The 23,143-nt window shown below is 45.7% G+C and overlaps 1 pseudogene; it reads left to right on the top strand.

The window, feature by feature from the left end:
• Window positions 1-7,043: 7,043 nt before the first annotated feature.
• Window positions 7,044-7,777, top strand: LOC139437075 (transcription factor BTF3 homolog 4 pseudogene; annotated as a pseudogene).
• Window positions 7,778-23,143: the final 15,366 nt, after the last annotated feature.

Genomic DNA, 23,143 nt, shown 5'->3' with positions numbered 1-23,143 from the left:
GCGGGGGGCCGGCTCCCTGCTGTGAGGCGCTGGGCGTTGGCGCTCACCTGAGCCCCAGGGCCCGGCACATGGGCCGCGGGGCCTCGGGAGCGTTTAGGGCGCTCGGGAGGACGCCGCCGAGGAAGGGCCCCGCGCTACTTTGTTGGTGCTTCACGTGTCCGAGGGAACATGGCAGCCTCGCCCCGTGCGCGCTCGCCGCCACGTCCGGGGGGCACTTCCGCCGGGGCAGCAACTTCTGTCAGGTTTTCCACTGTCTGAGGAGGAGCTGACTGAGAAGCGGAATGCTGCTGTGTGGCCCCGTCGGCCAGGGCTTCCCCCAAAACAGGCGTGCGGAGGAAGGCGGCCTGCACGGTCGGCGCCGGGCAAACGCTATTTGGGATCGGACATGTTTTTTGTTAACCGAATCGTGCTTGCGTGTTGCGTCAGGTGTGCCAAGTATGCGGATGCCCTTTTCGTTTTTCAGATTCCTGCCTGGCCGCGTCCGCGGTGTTTTCATTTGTCCTGCAAGCTGGAAGACCAGGCGCGGCCTCGGATCTTTGTGCCCTTTCTCCATTCCCCTACAAGAAGTTAGGGAAGAACGGTGGCCGGGGCTCTTCCGGGTGATCCGTTGGACTTCGGTTAAGAGTGACCGTGGTTGGGCCTGACCCAGTGTTTGACAAATTTTAAATTTGCCTCCCAGCCACTTGGGAAGACGCACAGACACACACAGTCCCCAGCTCCAGACCTCCACAGTCAGGATTCCAAGGAAGGAGGGTACCGGGGCCCTAACCCTTCCCCTTTATAATTGATTTTGCATTTAAGCAAAAAAATCCACAAGCAGGAAAAAAGATTGGGATAGGGGGAGTTTGCTGGGGGCACAAAAGTAGGTGCCCTATTTGAAGGCTTATGCGGAGGACCTTGGTATTTGTGCCGTAGTCTGCAGGGTTCTTCAGATTTGTTTTTTTTCTAGAAGTTTCACTCTAGTGACAATGTTGGGAGGAGGCCCCCTCCCAGAGAAGAAAATAGGGCCAGGTTTTTGTTAGGAGGTTATCACACTGCATTGGAAATGTGTGTACTTGAACTGAGGCAATGGGGGTGGGAAAGTGCGGAGAGATTTGGGTTGAATATGATTTAGTGTGCAGTCGGAGGGGTAAAGGAGAGGAAGAAACGTAAAATGACCTCCAGATTTATAGTTTTGGGGATCTGGGTGGGCAGCGATGCTACTCTGGAAGGGAAACTAATTTGGGAAAGAGTTCGGCTTTGGAAATGTTAATTTTCCGAAGGCTGCAGGATGTAACCAGCAATTGGTAGTCCGGAGCTTGGGTGGCGGTAGGTAGGGCTCTTGAGTTTGAGATGTAAATGTGGGGCCCTCAGCAAGTGAATGAACGGTGTTTGTTTTGTAGCCTTGGAAAGAGGTGAGATTTCCTAGAGTTCAGGAAAAAAAAGCAGAGACTTTGGAGGGAACGTTTCAGAGCTCTTCAAGTTGAAAGACTAGGGCAAGAGGAAGACAGATACTGCTGAGTCGGTAGGAGGCAAACAGCCTTATAGGCAGGTAATTCTTCCCCCAGCCACTGGAGCTCCAAAACAATTTGAGTCAGAGTCTCCTGAGCAAACGCTGTACACCCTTGACTGACCTGTGGAGTTCTTGATTCTTCTGGAGTCAAACCAGAACCTTCAGAGAATCCCACCAGCTCTCTTGTCCCTCCCTTCCCTTGTCCTAAGCAAGCCTTTCTGATGTGTCCTGCTCTGCCAGCCTTCTTCCCACCGTACTTTCTCTGGGTTTTCCCTCGTTGGCTTACCAGGCCCCCCTGAGTTTTCAGGTCTCACTAGCTAGCTCCATCCAAATGCTTCCATAGATTGTTGAACTGCTTTTTTCTGTTAGTTTATTTTTTGAATTTGAAGTAAAATTATTTTTTTTAAGAGCAGAGAAAGAAACCCAGAGGACCCAGTGGCTGCCCCTTCTGTATCCCACATTTTAACTAGCTCCAAAGCAGCTCCAGTGAATTGCTTTTCTGTTTCCCTGCCATTCTCATTCAGGGCCCCTGCCATCTACCGCTGGGGTTGCCACTCCCTCACGGTTTTTTTATCATGTGCATTCAAAGTGACCCCTGACCAGCTATCATCCCAAGGGATTTCTGTGATCATAAGTAAGGTCTGGTAGGCAATAAATAGCTCAAATCTAATGACTTCTACTCACTACTTCAGCCACCCATACCCATCTCCACATGGTGAACCTTTGTCCCAGGAAATCTTAATCGCCAATAATCTCCTGTGCTGTAGTCCTCTCATTTCTAACGCTTGCACTTCACCCTTACTGGGACCCTTAGTTTCTCAGTGCCCCCTTTCCCCCTCCATCCAGTCTGGACCCTGCAGTTGCCCAGCTCCTACACCCTCCTTTGAGCAGATTTATATGCCCTCAAAGTTCTAGCCTTCAGTTCCTTCTCTGCCTTTTCACTCGTCTGGAGAAACCTCAGGATGTGGAAATTGATGTCCTTACGGATGTGTGATCTCCAGTGCCAGCTGGGCTTTTCCCACAGCTCGAAAGTCCTTACGTGGATTCTTCATAGTTTTCATTATTTTCAAGGGCAGCAGATGCCCCTGAAGGAGAAAGGGAGTCGCTTTAACTTTCCCACCCCATCCCTACCCCACTCCCCCACCTTCAGAGTCGGTGTCTCAGAAGAATTACCTCTTCTCTAAAGCTGGTCCTCTGCTGCGGCAGGCTAGTTTAGCCTGGGAATGGGAAGACCAATCTAAAGCCAGGCAGAAAAATGTGGCCGTAAAACACATGGCCGTGGAAGCCCACCTGGAAAGCCCCTGAGGGAACGACCCCCCTCAGAAGGCTCCTGGGAGAACCCCGCGAGAATTCTCCGTTTGGAGTGAGATTGCATCACGGAAGAGCCCGGCATACTCCCAAAGCGCCTTATCATCAAGCCCCTTCTGGGGAACTGTCCAGTGGGTAATTAATCAAAAAAGCAAACAGCCAGAACCCCTCCCCTGAACATTTGCAAGGGGAGGAATAATTAATAGCTTAAAAAGCAAGCACACAAGCAAAATCTCTCTCTGCCTGGAGCAGCCTGCAGCTACACCTGGGAACCTATAATCTGTTATTTTCTCCCGTTTCTATTCTCTTCTTCTATTTCCTTAATAAACTACTGGCCTAACTAAACCTGCATGTTCTATGTAACATAGCCAAGAGCTTAGAGGAATCCAGCTGCATTGCCTGTCCTCCAGCTTCTGCCACTCCAGTAACAGCCAATGAGTACTTACTACATACTCCACTCTACAAAATGTTTACAAGCACCGTCTCTGAATTCTCACAACAACCCCAGGAGGTAATGCTCATATATTTTCATTTCATGGTGGAGGAATCTAGGACTCAGATGGATTAAGTGTCTTGTCTTAGTTTGGGGTCTCCCCAAAGCAAATCCAAAGACAAGGACTTGGGAGCAAGTATGAGGTTGGTGCAAAAGGATTGCAGTTTTAGACCATGAATTTTAAATCATCATAACTAGGCTCAAACACATTTTAATTCATCAAAATAGGAACCATTACAAGCACATTTTTGCCAATGAGAAATAAGTTTGTTTATTCCTGTAGTGTAAAAATCCATGCTTTGGAATTCGATGACCTCTTGGAAAGCATTTTCTGCATCCTGCTGGTTGTGGAAGCGTTTTCCCTGCAAAAGGTTGTTGAGATGCTTGAAGAAGTGGTAGTCAGTTGGTAAGTGGTCAGGTGAGTATGGTGGATGAGGCAAAACTTTGTAGCCCAATTTGTTCAACTTTTGAAGTGCTGGTTGTGCAGCTTGTGGTCGGGTGTTGTGGAGAAGAATGAGGCCATTTCTGTTGACCAAAGGGGCTGCAGGCATTGCAATTTTCAATGCATCTCATCGATTTGCTGAGCATACTTCTCAGCTGTAATGGTTTTGCCAGGATTCAGAAAGCTGTAGTGGATCCGACCAGCAGCAGACCACCAAACAGTGACCATGGCCTTTTTTTGGCACAAGTTTGGCTTTGGGAAGTGCTTTGGAGCTGCTGCTTGGTCCAACCACTGAGCTGGTTGACGCCAGTTGTCATATAAAATCTACTTTTTGTCGCACGTCACAATCAGATCGAGAAATGATTTGTTGTTGCATAGACTAAGAGAAGAATGACACTTCAAGGCAATGATTCTTTTTGATTTTCAGTCAGCTCATGAGGCACCCACTTATTGAGCTTTTTCACCTTTCCAATTTGCTTTAAATGCCAAACGACCACAGAATGGTCGGACGGTGAGTTCTTCAGCAATTCCTCACGTAGTTTAAGAGGATCAGCTTCAATGATTGCTCTCAATTGGTTGTTGTCAACTTCCAATGGCCGGCCACTATGCTCCTTATCTTCAAGGCTCTCGTCTCCTTTGCAAAACTTCTTGAACCACCACTGCACTGTGTTAGCAGTTCCTGGCCAAATGTGTTGTTGACGTTGTGAGTTGTCTCTGATGCTTTATGACCCATTTTGAATTCAAATAAAAAAATCTCTCAAATTTGCTTTTTGTCTAACATCATTTCCATAGTCTAAAATAAATATAAAATAAACAGCAAGTAGTGTCATCAGCAAAAAATAAATAAATGCACATTAAAATGATGTATAACATAACCACATTTATTTAAGAATGTATTCCAATTTCAAACAGCCAGTTCCAACAATGCAAAACTGCAATTACTTTTGCACCAACCTAATAGTTTATTTAGGAGATGCCAGGAAGTATGAGTCATGAGATAACGAAGGGAGAAGTGTTTTACTGAGTTCAGTTTGGGTCTCTCTGAAAAACTGTATGGAGCACCCCCTGGGGTAGGCAGAATAATGGCCTCCCCAAGATGTCCACATCCTAATTCCCAGAGCCCACGAATATGTTAGATTACATGGCAAATGAAAATTAGGTTACTCATCAGTTGAGCCTAAACTAGGGAGATTATCTTGGGCTATCAGGCTCAATGTCATTAAAAATGAAAGGGGAGGATGTCAGCAAAATGGTGGAGGAGGCAACTCCAAGCTCTTGGTCCCCAAGAGAAACATGGGAAAGCAAGCAGACACTGTCACAGCCAACTTTGTCAGAACGCTGGAAAACAAAGGTGGACAGTGGCTGTCGAGTGCTGGATCGTGAAAAAGTAATAGGAAAGCTTTGTGGCATTTTCACTTGCCCTTGCTCCTTCGGCTCGCTGGCTCAGTGGCAGCCTTGAAGACGACGCGGCCTGTGTCCCCATTGTAGACTCTGGTTCTTAGTTCCAGATGGAGCAGAAACATCACTCATCAATTACTGCACGTCCATCCCAACCCATCTGGTGGTACATGAAGGAGCGACACAAGACCTATCTTGGAACTCAGATTGGAAAAGTGGGCATTGCTTGAAAACACTAAGGTGAACTATCAGTTCTCAGCTAGGTGGGGCAAAAGATTACATTTGAGCCTTAACATTATATTGTCTTAAGGTCTAGGGGAAAGGTGAAAAGGAGAGTTTCTGTGGGAAATTACGGCACTCAGAAACATTTGTGTAGTCAGGAGAATTCAGAAACCACATGTATACTCAAGGGAAGACAACCAAAAGTTGATTCTTTGTAAAGTTCAATAAAACTGACCAACCTTTAGCTACACAACCAAAGAAAAGAAGAGAGAAGATGCAAATAACTAAAATCAGATAGGAAAGAAGGGGCATCACTGCTGGCCTTACAAAAATTAAAAGGATTATAAGAATATTATGAACAATTGAATGGCAACACGTTCAATGATAGTAGCACTCAATTTACCTCAACTGACTCAAGAAAAATAGAAAATTCTTAAGACATACAGAGATTGAATATGACAAGTAAAGGGATTGAATCAGCAATAAAAAACATAACAAAGAAAAGTCTAGGATGGTTTTCACTGGTGAGTTCTACCAAACATTCAAAGAAGAATTAATCCCAATTCTTCTCAAACTCTTCCAAAATATAGAAAAGGAGGGAATATTCCTAACTTATTTTATGAAGCCAGCATTATCCTGTTGTCAGGCCAGATAAACACATCAGAAGAAAAAAAATTATGTAACTATCCCTTATGAATATAGGTGCAAATATCCTCAATAAGGTACTAACAGACTGAATCCAACAGTTTATTAAAAGTCCATGAGGGAAGTGGATTTGGCTCAACCAGTAGAGCATCCGCCTACCACATGGGAAGTCCAGGGTTCAAACCCAGGGCCTCCTGGCCCATGTGATGAGGCGGCCCACGCGCAGTGCTGATGCGCGCAAGGAGTGCCCTGCCACGCAGGGGTATCCCCTGTGTAGGGGAGCCCCGCGCACAAGAGTGCGCCCCGTAAGGAGAGCTGCCCCACACAAAAACACAGCCTGCCCAGGAGTGGCGCCACACAAACGGAGAGCTGATGCAGCAAGATGATACAACAAAAAGAGACACAGATTCCCAGTGCCGCTGACAAGATTACAAGTGGACACAGAAGAAAACACACAGCGAATGGACACAGAGCAGACAACTGGGGGAAGGGGGAAGGGAGAGAAATAAATAATAAAAATGAATCTTAAAAAAGAAAAGCCAGTGACCAAGTGGGATTTATCCCAGGAATGCAACAATAGTTCTAAGAAAATCAGTGTAATACACCACATTAATAGAATGAAGGAAAACAACCACAGGATCATCTCAATTGATACCAAAAGGCATTTGACAACATCCAGCATCAATTCATGGTAAAGTCTCACAAAACAAAAATAGAAGAGAATGTCCTCAACATGATCAAGGGCTGCTATGTATAAAAACCCACAGTTAATATTATACTCAATGGAAAAAACTAGAAGCTTTCCCCTAAGATCAGGAAATAGACAATGATGCCCACTTTCACTACTGCTAAAAAAAATACATAAAAAGAATGAAGTTGGAGGATTCATACTTCCCAATTTTAAAATGTATTACAAAGCTACAGTAATCAAAACAGCATGGCACTGGCACAAGGACAGACACACAGAACAATGGAATCTAACTGAGACTTCAGAAATAGGCCCTCATATTTCAGGACAATTGAATTTTGATAAGGGTGCCAAGTCCACTCAATGAGGAAAAAATTGTCTCTACAACAAACGGTGCTGGGAAAATTGAATAACCATATGCAAAAGAATGAAGGTGGGTCGTCTTTCTCTGTCTCCGCTGAGGCAGCCATCTTGCTCTTGCCGCGTGCCGGTGTTAGAGGACCCTTCCTGCTTCAGATTTACCAACAGCATGAATCAAGAAAAGTTAGCCAAACTTGAGGCTCAGGTCTGGATAAAGGGCAAGGGTACAGCTCGCAGAAAGAAGAAGGTGGTACACAGAACAGCTACGGCTGATGACAAAAAGCTTCAGAGTTCTCTTAAAAAACTGGCTGTGAATAATATAGCTGGTATTGAGGAGGTGAACATGATTAAAGATGATGGGGACAGTTACCCATTTCAACAATCCCAAGGTCCAAGCTTCCCTCTCTGCTAACACCTTTGCAATTACCAGTCATGCAGAAGCCAAACCAATAACAGAAATGTTCCCTGGAACATTAAGTCAGCTTGGTGCTGACAGCTTAACAAGTCTCAGGAAGTTAGCTGAACAGTTCCCCCGGCAAGTGCTGGATAGCAAAGCACCAAAACCAGAAGACACTGATGAAGAAGATGATGATGTTCCAGATCTCGTAGAAAATTTTGATGAGGCATCAAAGGATGAAGCTAACTAAAATATTTTCTGGTTTTTGGAAGCTGACATGGACTAGATTTAACAAATCAGCTATGTGGTTCCAAAGTTTTACAGACACAGAGAACATCACCTGTTATTAGTTCAGTAATATAAATATTTTGTATATTAATAATGCTGTTTGTTCAGCATTTTCAGTCATTTGATTTTGCATTTTGCACTTCCAGGATTTATTCTTTGGTCAAAATACGAAGTATTGGTGCAGTTTGAGGGTGTTTCGGTTTTAGATTTCTTGGTTTTTGTTTTCTGTTGGGATATTTTTGGTGTGTATGTATGTGTGTGGGTTTGTGTGCGTAAACGGCGGAGAACAAATTGGAATGGTTCTGTTTATCCTCCTCTTTCCCTAGTAGAAATAAAACAAATCTTCACATTTGTTACTTTTTTTTTCCCTATAATGCACAAAATTACTGAAACGTGATTATGTTGGATTTCAAATCTAAAGAGATTTTCCCATTGGAGGTTTGGTTTTCATTTGCTTTGTTCACTACCACATTTTTAAAACATTTCATTGGGTTTAAAAATGTCTTGAGGGAAACGGACTTTGGCCCAGTGGTTAGGGCGTCCGTCTACCATATGGGAGGTCCGCGGTTCAACCCCGGACCTCCTTGACCCGTGTGGAGCTGGCCATGCGCAGTGCTGATGCGCGCAAGGAGTGCCGTGCCACGCAAGGGTGTCCCCCGCGTGGGGGAGCCCCACGCGCAAGGAGTGCGCCCGTGAGGAAAGCCGCCCAGCGTGAAAAGAAAGAGCAGCCTGCCCAGGAATGGCGCCGCCCACACTTCCCCGTGCCGCTGACGACAACAGAAGCGGACAAAGAAACAAGACGCAGCAAATAGACACCAAGAACAGACAACCAGGGGAGGGGGGGAAATTAAATAAATAAATAAATAAATAATCTTAAAAAAAAAAATGTCTTGAGATAGTGCCGCCAGCTCCACACTGGAGTAATAGATAGCGCTGTCTTTGGTACTCACCTGCTTCATCAGACCCAGAAGTGTTTCTTTTACTAGATTTCTTCTTTTCTTCATAAATGCTTTTTTCCCTGTCCATTTTTTCTCAAAATGGTCTGGTCAACCTTTGGTAATACTCTTCCCTATCTTCTAATTAGTGTGAGAAGGATGTTCTCCATATAGGGTTGAGTGCCTAATCCCTCCCTTTTCCCTTTTATAAGATTTTTTCCCCTCATCCTGAGGAACAACAGCTCCATCCTCAACTTTTTATTTCCCCTTGATTTTGTAGTCTGGTAGATTTCAAACTGGAATAGCCAGCATGTGCTTGCTAAATAATTTTCTGTAAGCCTTATCCTATATCCTAGCTGTTCTTAATAGCAGGCGCACAAATGCCTCTTTTAAAGCAAGGTTGAGATTGGAAATGTCCTTTTGAATCAGAAATAAATAGGCCACAGGATCATCACCCAGCACAATATGGGCATTCTGTAAAATGGTCCTGGCCCCAGGGGGATTTCTTTAACTGCTCTCCTACTTTTGGCCTGGAACCTACCTCTGGGTTGGATCTCACTATTGCAGCTGCTTACAGCACCCTCTTGCGTGCTTAGAGTAATGCTTTGGGGGAACACTGGTAAATGCAGTATTTGTTTTCTCACCTCCTTTCAGAGGACTTGGAGGTTAGGTGCACTCATTCATTCAAGCTTCCCTCTTGCTGCCAGATGATGAAAGTTTGCGTTTTTCCATATCAGCATTTGTTAGAGCCTTGTATCTAAGGATAAGACTTTAGGAAATCTGTTGCTTCCTGGCCACCATCATACTATGGGTTAACCTTGCAGCATAACAGCTTTTGTTTCAAGCTAGGTATCTTTGATATCTAAAGAACAAGACCAACAACATATCAAGAGATCTGTAGACATGAAGGCAAAGCTCTTGTGTTTTTTTTTTTTCATCCAAACACCTCAGTTTATTTTATAAATTTGTTCATTTTTCCTGTTATGTTTTATATAATATATGGGCTTATTACAAAATAAAACAACAGTAATAAAATAACAGTACAAAAGAGGAAAAAAAAAAGAGTGAAGGTGGATCCCTACTTCACACCTTATGCAAACATTAACTCAAAATGAATCAAAGACAAATATAAGAATTAAGACTATAAAACTTCTAGAAGGAAACAGGGAAACATCTTCAGTACCTTGAGTTAGGCAACAGATTCTTAGACATCACACCAAAAGTGCAAGCAACAAAAGAAAAAAGGAAAAAAAAGATAAACGAGACCCAAACAAAATTAAAAACTTTTTGCAGTGAAGGACTTCATCATGACAGTAATAAGACAATTTACAGAACAGGAGAAAAAAATACTTGGAAACCATATATCCAATAAGGGTTTAATATCCAGAATATATAAAGAAAGCCTACACTCAACCACGAAAAGACAACCCAAGTGAAAAAATGGGTTAAAGAGCTGAATAGACATTTCTCCAAAGAAGGTATACAAATGGCCAATAAACAAGAAAAAAAATGCACACCATCATTAGCCATTATGAAAATGTAAATGAAAACCACAATGAGATACCATTTCACACTCACTAAAATGGCTACCATTAAAAGAAAAGAAAAAACAAACAAGTGTTGGGGAGCATGTGAAGAAATAGGAACACATGTTCCCTGTTAGTAGGAATGTAAAATGGTGAGGCTGCTATGGAAAATACTTTGGCAGTTTTCAGAAAATTAAATACAGTATTACCATATGACCTGCCAATCCCTCTGCTACGTATATACCCAAAAGAATTGAAAGCAGGAACTTGAACATATTTGTACACCAATGTTCATAGCAGCATTATTCACAATTGGTAAAAGATGAAAGCAACGTAAGTGTCCATCAGCAGATGAATGGATAAACAAAATGCAAAGTATTTGTACACTGGAATATTCAGCTCTAGAAAGAAATGAAGTTCAGATGAAACTTGAAGACATCATATGGAGTGAAATAAGCCAGACACAAAAGGACACTGTATGCCCTCGCTGATATGTAATAAGAATAAGCAAATTCTCAGAGTCAGAAACTAGAATAGAGATTACCAGGGGCAGGGGTGGGGGGTGGGAAATGGTGTGTTAATACTTAATGGATACAGAGCTTCTGTTTGGGGTGAGGGAGGTTTTGGCAATGGATGGTGGTGCTGGTAGCACAACACTGTGAATGTAATTAACACCACTGAATTGTATATTTGAATGTGGTTAAAAGGGGAACTTTTAGGTCTCATATATGTTATTATGACCAAAAAAAGTTTTTAAACCGTAACACTGAACAACACAAACTGTGTAATCTAATGTAAACTATGGACATTTTTTTAAAAAGATTTATTTATTTCCCCCCCTTCCCTCCTTCCACCCTGCTGTTTGTTTTGTTTTGTTTGCTGTCTCTGTTGTCTTCTCTTCTCATTTACTCTCCTCTAGGATTCACTGGGATTCGATCCTGGGGACCTCTGATGGGGAGAGAGGTTCTCTGTCAATTGCGCCACCTTAGTTCCTAGTTTCTGTGGTGCTTCACCTTGACTCTCTCCTTGCCTTTCTCTTGATGCATCATCATCTTGCTGCAGGACTCACTTGCATGGGGCACTGGCTCACCACGTGGGCACTCACGCAGGCACTTGGCTTGCCATGCAGGTATGCTTTCTCTTCTTCTTTTTCACCGGAAGGCTCCAGGGACTGAACCCAGGTCCTCCCACATGGTAGGCAGAAGCTCTCTCACTTGAGCCACATCTGCTTCCCCAATTATGGGCTATTGTTAATAGTAGAATTATAATAACATTGTTTCAAATGTCTCATGATGATGGAGGCAATTGTTGTTATGGGGGGAGGAGTGGGGTGAGGGAGGTGGGGGGTATATGGGGACCTCATATTTTTTGAATGTAATATTAAAAAAATAAATAAAGACAAAAAATAATAACATGTTTCATCAGTTGTAACGAAGGTATCACATGAATGCAAAGTGCTAGTAATAGGGAAAACTGCATGTGTGAGAGTGAGAGGTATATGGGAACTCTATTTTCTGCAAACCTACAACTTATCTAATTAAGAAAAAATAAAGATGTAGGACTTGATTGGGGGCAACAGGAGTGACCCTGGATCTCTCGGGCAGGGGCATGGCATTCTCAGCAAAACGGATGGGGGATTGGGCTGGAACGAGCGTGGAAACCTACAGATAATGAAAGTCATCGAGGCCACCTGAAATGGGAATGAAGGCAGAACAGGCATACCCGGAAGCAAGGGGATGAATTTGAAACGACATTCAGAAGTGCGATATCACCAGGGCGGCAGGCAGGTCTGCGCAGAGGGAACCAGCACCGCCCAATGCTCAGGGCGCCTCCCCGCCCAGTCCCCATCCCAGAGAGTCACGGCGCCTCCAGGCCAGAGGGTCTCATGCTGACCCGGCCACCCTCTGCTGCCCGGTCCCCCCGCAGAGCACCCTGCCGGGCAGTGAGAGGGAAGCTCCCCCGCGCGCTCCCTGAAGGCAGCAGCCCAGGGAAGACGGGCCTGGCCTCGCTCGGGAAAGGCGAGCCCACCCGCCAACCCTGCAGCCCCTCCAAACCCAGGAGCGGCCCCTGCCACCCAGATGTGGGTGCTCCGAGCCAGCTGGAAACCCCGCCTCTCTCGCCTTCCCCCACGAGGGCCTCCCGGGGCTGGACCCCCCCCCCCCCCCCCCCCCCCCCGCGCTGCTTCAGCACCAGAGGGCAGGCACGACTGGGTAGGACGCACTCGGTTTCTAATTCTCTTTCCAAGCAGCCCAAGAGCAGAGCAAGTTATCAAAGAAGACGCCTTATCTCGGGGCAAAGGGTCCAGTCTGCCGTGGGCTGAACTTGGACTTGTGATGGGAAACAAAGGAAGTGCGCGCAGAGCTGCTCCTGGGCTTTGCGGACAGTGCGCTTTCCTGAGAGCAGGAGGGAGCGCCCCAGCCGGTTTCTATTTAATAATTTCTTAGAGCAGGAAATAGACAGTGAGCCCGAGACCCATAGACGCTCAGACACTTCCCTGTCGATCGCCTCCCCCTTCCTCACCCCCTCCTCTCCTTTCAGGCCCCCCCCCCCCACACACACTAGGCACAGTTTGGTTTCTAATAATTATCGTTCATTAGGATGTGGCCACCTGCAGATGGGCTTTGACACTCAGGGACAGAGGTGCCACTTACTAAACGTTTAACTCAGGGAAGAGGGAAGCACGCACCTGATCTAGCGACGCCGAGCCCCTGCACGGCGTCACGTTGCAGAAATCCTGGAGGAAGGGGAGCTGGGAGTAATCACCCTGGGGCGGGATGGGCTCTCTGGCTCCGGTCCAAGGGCGGCTCTTCTGAAATGGAAAGGGAACGGGGTGGCTGAGGGAAGGGCTGGCCCACACGCAGGAGTCCACGCACGGCAGGGTCTCAGGGCTGGGGTCCAGGGTCTGAATTTTTGACATTTGTGAAAAACTTCATTTTAATCAGTGGAGCCAGGAGGAGAAAGGGATGTGGAAATGCAGCAAAAGAAATGATTTGTCAGCGTGACCTTTCAAGGCATCAAGAGGATGAAGAGAAACTTGATAATTTGGTAGCCTTTGGTCGTCTCTGGGTGCAAGCAATGAAATCTTCATGTTGCAGCACCCGATTAGTCACTTGTGGGCTGAAGACTAGAACTCACTGGGCCAAGTGCCGCAGCGCAGTGAGACCTGGAGGCGTGTCGCTGCATTTTGGGAGGCAAGAAGCCAGAATTTGGGAAGGGGTCCTCCGGCTAACTGCATCTCCTGCGAGAGCACCCGCTCCACCCCTGCACAGACGCCACCCACATTTGGAACGGGTTTCCACTCACCTTCTCCGGCATCCATGCCCCGCCCGGGGACTGAGACTGAGCACGCAAGTTTCCACCACCCCCCCCTAAGCCCGCCCGCAGGGGCACGTGTGGACACCCCAGGGGGAAGGGCCGGGGCGGGTGTCTGGAGGGAATGCTGGGTGGGTCCAGCCGGTTGGGGCTTCTTAATTGCAACCAATTATCCTTCCCTTAGAAATAATAACCCCTTTTCAGAATCAAACCCAGAAGCGCCAACACCGTGACTTGAATGTCTCTGTTTCCTCTTAACCAAAAATTTAAAAGGTGATGGTTTTCCCAGAGATCATGCAAGTCCACTGATTAAAATGAAAGAAGATTATTGCAATCACCAGAGTATTAATGAATTAATATAATAACAATAATTGACTACCTGTATTTCAAGTTTCTTCTCACAATTAACATTCTGTTTCCCCCCAGCTCTTGTCATATTACTCAGTTTTGGGGTCAAGGATCCCTCTGAGTTGCTGGTGAAAGTTGGGAACTCTTTCCCCAGAAATGTACAAGTGGACATAATTTTGCTCATAATTTCAGAAGGTTCCTAGACTCCCCTTGGAAACCCAGAGACTTGACTTAGCAATTCTCTTCCCACGCCTCCTCTAACTGCTGGGTTGGGATTCTGACTTGTTGGCCGTGTCCCAGCACCAGGTCAGGATGGGAAAGCCAGGCTCAGCAAATGGTATCGGTGGACTGATGTTACTGAGGCAAGAGTGGTGGAAGGAGAGAAATGATATTTAGAAGTGGGGAGAAAGCATATTTATGTTGTGCAAGAAAAAGATGTACTGGCGTCTCAGCTGTTTCTAATTTTCTTGGGATTTGTATCACTTGGAAATTTCACCCCATGAAAGAATATCTCTTAGAACGGCTAAAATCCAAAGCACTTACAACCTGCTACAGAAACTCAGGCTCACTGCTGATGGGAATGCAAAATGGTACAAAACAATTTGGTGGTTTCTTACACAGTTAAATAAACCTGCTGTTGGGTAGTTAACCAAATGAACCGAAAAGTTCTGTCCACATAAAAACCTGCACAGGACTGGCTGTGACAGCTTTATTCATAAGTTTTATATTCACAAGTTGGAAGCCACCGTAGGTGAATGGGCACACTACAGTATGTCCATGCAATGGAATGTTATTCAGTGATAAGAAGAACTGAACTATCAAGTCATGAAAAGCCGTGGAGGAGCCAGTCTGAAAAGGCTATGTACTGGATGGTTCCAATTTTATGACCTTCTGGAAAAGGGAAATCTATAGACAATAAAAGCATCAGTGGCTGAAAGGCTTTGGGGGTGGGAGGGGAAGGATGCAGAGGTGGACTCCAGGGCATTTTTGGGGCAGTGAAACTCTTCTGTATGATATCGTGTATTAGTCATGGTTCTCTCGGGAGACAGAATTAACAGGAGACATGTGTAGACAGTGTGAGGTTTCATAAGAGTCTCTCACGTGACTGTGGGGATGCTCAAATCCAGGTTCTGCAGGTTGCAAACCAGGGGCTCCGATGAAAGTCCAATGAACGTCCTGGATGAGTTATGGGAGACGTTGGCTGTCCAAAGACCAGCTGGGAAATACTCGCTGAATGCTGAAATCACTTTCTTTTTTACGGCATTCAACTGATTGGACAAAGCCTCACTCATTGCTGATGGCAGTCTCCCTGGTTGATATAAATGTAATCAGGCATCTATGCAGTAAAGTCACTGGTGACTAAAGTCCATAAATGTCCTTGTATTACAATTAGCCCAGTGCTTGCTTGACCAAACAACTAGGCACAATTACCTGGCTGAGTTGACACATTAGCCTAACCTTCACATACTGTAATGGTAGACATATGCTATTATGTCCATCAAAACCCACAAGGCTAAGAGTGAGGCACAATGAATGACCCTTATTATATACTATGGGCTTTAGTTCCAAATATTGTATTGAAATAACAGTATAATTGTGACATCTTGCACACTAATGCAAGATGTTAATAACAGGGCACTGGAGAGGGGGAGCTTTCTTTTTTTTTTTTTTTTTTTACTGGATATATAATATTGTGTTATGATTTTTTCTTTTTTTTTTAATTGACTTTGTAATAATATTACATTAAAAATATATATATATGAGGTCCCATTCAATCCCACCTCTCCCGCCCCAGCAACACTCGTTCCCATCATCATGACCATCCATTGCATTTGGTAAGTACATCTTTGGGCACCTCTGCACCTCATGGTCATTGGTCCACATCATGGCCCATACTCTCCCCCATTCCATCCAGTGGGCCCTGTGAGGACTTACAATGTCCAGTGATTGCCCCTGAAGCACCATCCAGGGCAACTCCATGTCCCAAAGATGCCTGAGAGGGGGAACTTTCTGTACTTCCAGTTTAATTTTTCTGTAATCCTAAAATTGCTCTAAAACAATAATGTTTACTTTTTAAAAGTTACTTAAAAGAAACCTGGTATGTCAGAGATTAATTAATTGGGTTTCATCCATTTAAAAACAAACAAACAAGCAAAACAGAGCCAGTTTCTCTTACACAGACAGGGATCCAAAACTTTTGCTCTTAGATGAGTTAAACTGATTTGGAAAGATGTGCAGCTGCACGAATAAACCTAGACTGCAACCTAGGAGAAACCAGAGAGGACCCCAAAAAGATCAAGAGCAGGACCTGGAGGTTCTGGCAAGTTTTCAGAATCCGCCTACCAGGAAAGTGCCGACCTGCGTGGGGAGAGAACCAGGCGTTCCAGGCTCAGACCCTGCTTGGTGTCCTGGTTCGAGTGTTTTGTGGACCCCAGAAAATTATGTTCTTAAGCTAAGCCACTCCTGTGCCTGCAACTCTGCTATATGTGGTGGGACATTTTGCTTAGATTCAGTTACGGGAGCTTTTGATTAGATCACTTCAGCAAAGGGCCTTTGGTTAGACTGCAGGGCCCAGGGGTCTTAAGCCTTTTGCTGGAGTCTTATATAAACAATGACACAGAGAAAGAGCTGCCATTTGAACCCCGCCCTGTGAAAGAAGGCTCCAGGATCACCTAGTGCTGCAGAAAGACAGAGAAACACCAAAAGGCTCAGAGAAAGGCCAGAGGCTGGAATTCGCGGAGCGAGGCTGCTCAAAGCAGAAGAGAGGGAAGAGAAGAGCCGTGTGTCTGGTCACCCACCGCTGAGCTCAGGGAGAAGGCGAGCCTGGAGGGGGAGGCAGAGTCCGGCCGCCATTTTGCCTCGCCACATGCCAGGAGCCCGGGACCAGCAGCAGCTGATCTTTGGTGAGACAGCATCTCTGATGATACCTTGATACGGACATTTTCACAGCCTAAGAACTGTAACATTTTACCCTAATACATTCCCCTTATAAAAGCCAACCCATTTCGGGTATTTCTGCATTGGAAGCCTTTAGCAAACTAAAACTTGGGATGTAGCTCAGTCCTCGTTGCTCCCCCTCTCCCATCTCCCTATCCCATCTTCCCTTCCCATGTTCTCAGGCCTCCCTGGTTCTGGACCCATTACCTCTGTGTCTTCTTGGTCCTGGACCTGCTATTTGGCAAGGTTCTGACTCTTGTCCCCAGCCCCAAGCCCTGACTGGCAGACAATTCCAACCAAACCCTCTCTTCCCTGTTGATAAATGTCCTTGCTTCTCCTTTCCCTTCTACAACACTTCTTCAAAGAGGTACACTTGCTCGCTCCACTTCTTTAATTTCCACTTACCCCCCGGCTCCCCCCCACCCTATCTTCTACTCTTGGCCCCTGCATTCTGGTCTCTCTCCCCCAAACACCAGGAACCTCCTGATGATCAAATCCAAACATCTCCTTTCTGTCCTCATCTTACTTTGCTTTTCTGCAGCATTTGTCACCTCCTCCTACCTTCTTAAAATTCTTTTCATCCCTGACTTCCAGAATGATGTTCTCCTGGCCTTCCTGCTGCTAGCCAGGCAATGGGGAGGTGCTGGGGACGTAACCCAGGTGTAATCTCTATGAGCAGCGGGTGGCTTGATGGGGACACAGGGGTGGGGGAACAGGTGGATGGGATAACTGCAAACCAGCAGGAGCAACTCCATAAGGAGGACTGTACAAGAGAGAGGGCATGCATGAAGAGGATGGCATAGCTTCCTGTTGCTGCTGTAACAAATTATCACACAGTTAGTGGCTGAAGACAACATACATGCATCCTCTGACAGTCCTGGAGGTCAGAAATCCAAAACAGGCCAGCAGGACTGTGCTCCTTCCAGAGGCTTTAGCGGGAACACATTCATTTGCCTTTTCCAGCTTTTAGGAGCTGCCTGCTCTTCTTGACTCATGGCCCCGCATCATCCAACCTCGGCTTCCAGCGTCCCATCTCCTTCGCTTCCTCTCCTGCTTCCCTCTCTTCTTTATTAGGACCCTTATATACTGTGGCAGATATTGGATTGTGTTTGCAAACTGGTCTGTTCCTCTGGGCATATTAGATTATATTACATTCAGAGGTTTCTCTTTTCCTTGATTAAGTTATGATTAAGTCTTTGATTGGGCCACGTCAGTAGGATGTCAAGTCCCCGTCCCCTTGGTGGGCAGGGAGCCACAGAGGAAACAACGTGGCGGAGGAGAGAGTTTGAGCGTTGATGCTGGAGGCCCAGGAAGTAAAGGCACAGAGAAGGGGAACACAGCGGAAGGTCATTAGACAGGATCCTGAGGCCCCAGGAAGAGAGATGAGCCGTTCACCTGATAGTTTGCAGCTGCAGAGACAAGAGCCCTGAGCAACTGAGCCCTGAGGGAAACAAGCCCTGAGGGAGATGAGCCGTATCCCAGCCTACAGCTGAGATTGGAAGAAGCTGGGACCACGGAGCCTTAAGGAAGAAGGAAGGCTGCACTCTTGCAGACATCACCCGCCATTTGCTCCAAAACACGGCCAACGACTTTGGGTGACAATGTATCTCTTATGGTACCTTGAGTTGGACTCTTTAGGGCCTTGTGACTGTAAGCTTCCACCCCAAATAAATGCCCTTTATAAAAACCCACAGAGTTTGGTACTTTGAATCAGTACCTCTTTGGCTAATTAATACAGAAGCATTTATATTTATAATTTTCCTGTCTTATTGTTGAAGTGAATCTTTTATCAGTTGACAGTGGCCTCTTCTGTTCATGAAATGGTTTTTACCTTAAAGAATATTTTATCTGATATTAGTATAGCTACCTCAGCTCTCTTTTGGTTATTATTTGCATGGTATATTTTTTCCATCCTTTCACTGTCAACCCACTTCTGTCTTTGGATTTCAGGTGCATCTCTTGTAAACAGCATTGAGTTATTTTGTGCTATTTTACTCATTCTGCCTTTTGAGAGTTTAATCCAATTACATTCAAAATAACTATTGTTAATGCAGGACTTTATTCTGCCATTTTACTATTTGGTCTTTGAAGTCTTTTACCTTTTTTGACTCTCAATTCTTCTGTTAATACCTATTTTCATATTTCTTGATTTTTTTGGTATTGTACCATTTTGAGTCCCTTCTCATTTCTCTTTATATATATATATATTTTTTTTTAAACTTTATTTTTTATTTATTTCTCTCCCCTCCCCCCAGTTGTCTGTGCTCTGTGTCCATTCGCTGTGTGTTCTTCTGTGTCCGCCTGTGTTCTTGTCAGCGCCACTGAGAATGTGTCTCTTTTTATTACGTCGTCTTGCTGCGTCAGCTCTCCGTGTGTGTGACACCCCTGTGTGTCACGGCACTCCTTGCACGCATCAGCGCTGTGCATGGGCCAGCTCTTCACACCAGTCAGGAGGCCCTGGGTTTGAACCTTGGACCTCCCATGTGGTAGGCGGGTACCCTATCTGCTGGGCCAAGTCCACTTCCCTATATTTATTTTTCATATATTTTCTTTGTGTGACTACCACCGAGCTAAAATTTACTATCCTAAATCTATAATAATCACATTTGATTTGATACCAATATAACTTCAATAGCATAAATATACACTGTTCCTATACCCTTCTGTTTCCCCACCTTTTTGTTGTATTTGTTACACATTATATTTTTATAAGTTGTAGGTCCCAAACCATAGATTTATCATGACTATTTATGCATTTGCATTTTAGACCTGTAAGAAGTCACAGGTGGCGTTACAGACAATAGCACTGGCCTTTATAGTTACTCCCACAGCCAGCTTCACGGAGGTCTTTCTTTCCCTTTCCCGCTGTGATGCACTGGCTGGCGCCGTTTCCTCTCGGTCTGAGCTCCCTTTAGCCTTGCTTGGAGGGCAGGTCTCGTGGGATGAACCCCTCAGCTTTTATCTGGGAATATCCTAATCTCCCGCTCATGTTTGAAAGCGAGTCTCCCTGGAGATGAAGTTCTTGGCTGGGAATTGTTTTCTTCAGCATCTTATTTACTACCTCTTCCTTCGGGTTTCCATGGTAGATACCAGCACTCAGTCTTACTGGGACTCCTCTGGACCTAACACGGAGCTTTTCTCCGGCAGCCTTCGGAGCTCTCTCCTTGTCCTTGACTTCCACCGTTTGACTACCGTGTGCTTGGCATGGTTGTCTTTGAGCTCATTCTGTTTGAGATTCACTGTGATTGCTGGATATGCATATTCATATCTTTTGTTAAATTGGGGAAGTGTTCTGCCATTATCTCTTTGAATATTCCTTCTGCCCTTTCCCTCTTTCTTCTCCTGGGACTCTCAGGATTTGTATCTTGGTGCATGTGATGGTGTCCCACAAGCCTCTTAGGCTCTGTTCACTTGATTTATTTTTTTTTCAGGGGTAATGGGGAGTGAACACAGGACCTCGTACATGGGACGCAGGCGCTCAGCCCCTTGAGCTACATCCACTCTGGCTCTGTGAACTTTTTTTATATTGAGGTACCGGGTGCTGGGTATAGAACCGGGACCTCGTATGTGGGAAGCCAGTGCTCATCCATTGAGCCACACTGGCTCCCCTGAGTTGGTGTTTGCATTTGTTTTGCTTGTTTTTTGTTTGTTTTTGTTTTTTCTAGGAGCCACTGGTTGCTGAACCTGGGACCTCCCATGTGGGAAGCAGGTGCTCAACCACTTGAGCCACCTCTGCTCCCTCCGTTTAGTTTTTTTTCCTGCCCCTCCCACCCCCTGCTGTTTTTGTTGTCTGCCCATCCTCTGTGTGATCTTCTGTGTCTATTCCTTTTTGTCGTCTCTTCTCATTTTTTCCTCTAGGCTTCACCGGGATTTGATCCCAGGGACCTCCGATGTGGAGAGCGGTTCCCTGTCACTTGTGCCCCCTCAGTTCCTGGTTTCTGTTGCATCTTGCCTTGACTCTTCCCTGTGTCTCTTTCTGTTGCATCATCGTCTTTGCTGTGTCACTCGCTGCATGGGCCTGGCTCGCCACACGGGCAGGAGGCCCTGGGGATCGAACCCGGGTCCTCCCATGAGGTAGACGGAAGCCCAGTTGCTTCAGCCACATCTGCTTGCCCTCTGTTGACTCTTTTTTTTTTTTAAAGATATGCCCAAGATGCTTTATTTATTTTTAAAAGATTTATTGTTTATTTATTTCTCTGCCCTTACCTCCCCCCCCCCCCCCAGTTGTCTGCTCTCTGTGTCCATTCGCTGTATGTTCTTCTGTGACCACGTCTATCCTTATCAGTGGCACGGGTATCTGTGTTTTTGTTGCATCATCTTGCTGTGTCAGCTCTCCGTGTGTGCGGTGCCATTCCTGGGCAGGCTGCACTTTCTTTCACGCTGGGCAGCTCTCCTTACAGGACATACTCTCTGTTCGTGGGGCTCCCCTATGCGGGGACACCCCTGCATGGCAGGGCACTCCTTGCGCGCATCAGCACTGCAGATGGGCCAGCTCCACACGGGTCAAGTAGGTCCGGGGTTTGAACTATGGACCGCCCATGTGGTAGATGGACGCCCTAACCACTGGGCCAAGTCCACTTCCCTCTGTTGACTCTTGAAAATTCTTTCTTTCTGCTCCTTAGCCTGACTCTTTTCAATGGCCTTGTCTTCAAGTTCAATGACTTTTTTATTGACTCCAGTCTGCTTTTGAAACCCTCTAGGGCATTTTTAAACTTTAGTTATTGTGGTCTTCAACTCCATTATTTCTGTTTGATTCCTTTTTAAAACTTGTATCTCTTTATTGAAACTCTCATATTGTTCATTTCTTGTTTTCTTTATATCCTTTAGTTCTTTCTCTGTGTTTTCCTTTTAACTCCTTGAGGATATTGAGATATTTTAAAGTCTTTGTCCAGTATGTCGAATTTTTGGTCTTCTTTTTTGATGATTTCTGCATTTTCCTTTTGTTCTTTGGATGGGCCCTGATTTCCTGTGTCTTTGTTTGTTTTGTAATCTTGTTGCACACCGTACATTTTAATATTTCAAAATGTTAACTCTGGACTTTAGTCCTTGAACTGTCTGTTCCTTAAATTGTGTCCAGGTAGTGTTCCTTGAGTGCCAGCAGCTCACGAAAACAAACCAGCCCGCACACCCACACGCACCTTGCGCAGTCTTTGCACACTGGCCCTGTCGGCTGGTGCCATTCTTCAGAGTTCAGCTGTGCTAAGAAGAGTTCAGCCCAAGGCGAACGTGAAGAGCAAGAGCCTCTCCATCTGTCCTGAGCCTCTGTCTTGCCCTGTGTTTGCTTGTGGCCTTGGGAATTCCCGTTTGCAGGAATTTGCATGCCCCCCTCTGCTCCCTGAAATAGATTTTCTCCTTCTAGCTGTCCTATTGTTTGGCTTAAAGCAGGTAATCCTTTGCCCTAAGCCTTTGGGACTTGTTCATCAAACTGCCTTAGCTGTCAGCAAGCTGCCTCTGCTGCTAGACAAGTTCTAGGAGGTGAGCCAGAGATGCATTTCCTGGTTCAGTTTTTTTAGGCTGCCACCCAATAGGTGGGAACCTACGTCCAGCAGCTGCAGCCTGTGCCTGGGGGCTGCTCTGCACCCACCAGGACCGGGCCAGGACCCCACAGTGGGAACACAGGCTGGCTTTCCACCGCGCCAGGGAGGGGGTGGGCAGGCACTGGCAGTGGTGCCACATGTTTTTCCTACTGTGCAAACCTGTTCCTGTTTTCTGGAGTTCTGAGGAAGATAGTTCTGCCAGTTTTTGCTAAATGTTCCGAGATTCTGTGGGGACGGCACTCTGGAGCATCGCCACCGCTGGTTGCTTGGAAGCCCAGTTTCACATCTTTTAGCCCAGGAAACCATGTTCGACCAGGGGAAGTACATATTCACTTCATTTTATTGGCATCCAAAAGTCACAGGTCCTGCCGGCTGCCAAAGCAAGCTCTGTGTTTTTGCAGTGCTCCCTCCCTGGAATTCCTGGGGTGCCCCAGCTACTCTCCTGGCCCACAAAGCAGCCCAGCCCGCTTGCTCTGACTCACTTTGTGGTCTCCCCAAGGCCAGGTCCTCACTCTTGAAAGGTGGAAAGTGAATGCCAGATGGGGTTGGGAGCAGCCAAGGGCTCTTCCAGTTTTTGAACTTCCTTGTATATTAAAAAATTTTTCAGTGCCAATTACAAATAGGGTGGTATATTGAAAATGTTTATATTTACAAAATCTCACATACACAGGCAAACAAATCAATCCAACATAATTTTGTTAGTAACAAGGTAATTCGAAGTTTTATACAAGCAAATAAACATGAGACAATCTTTATAACTTCTGGGCAAGTAGCATTTCTTAATCAAGACACAAAAAAGCACAAATCATAAAAGA

The sequence above is a fragment of the Dasypus novemcinctus genome, chromosome 20 (assembly GCF_030445035.2).
Source record: "Dasypus novemcinctus isolate mDasNov1 chromosome 20, mDasNov1.1.hap2, whole genome shotgun sequence".
Classification (NCBI taxonomy): domain Eukaryota; kingdom Metazoa; phylum Chordata; class Mammalia; order Cingulata; family Dasypodidae; genus Dasypus; species Dasypus novemcinctus.
Note: the sequence above shows the minus strand (reverse complement) of the source record. Positions and strands in the feature narration are given on the sequence as shown.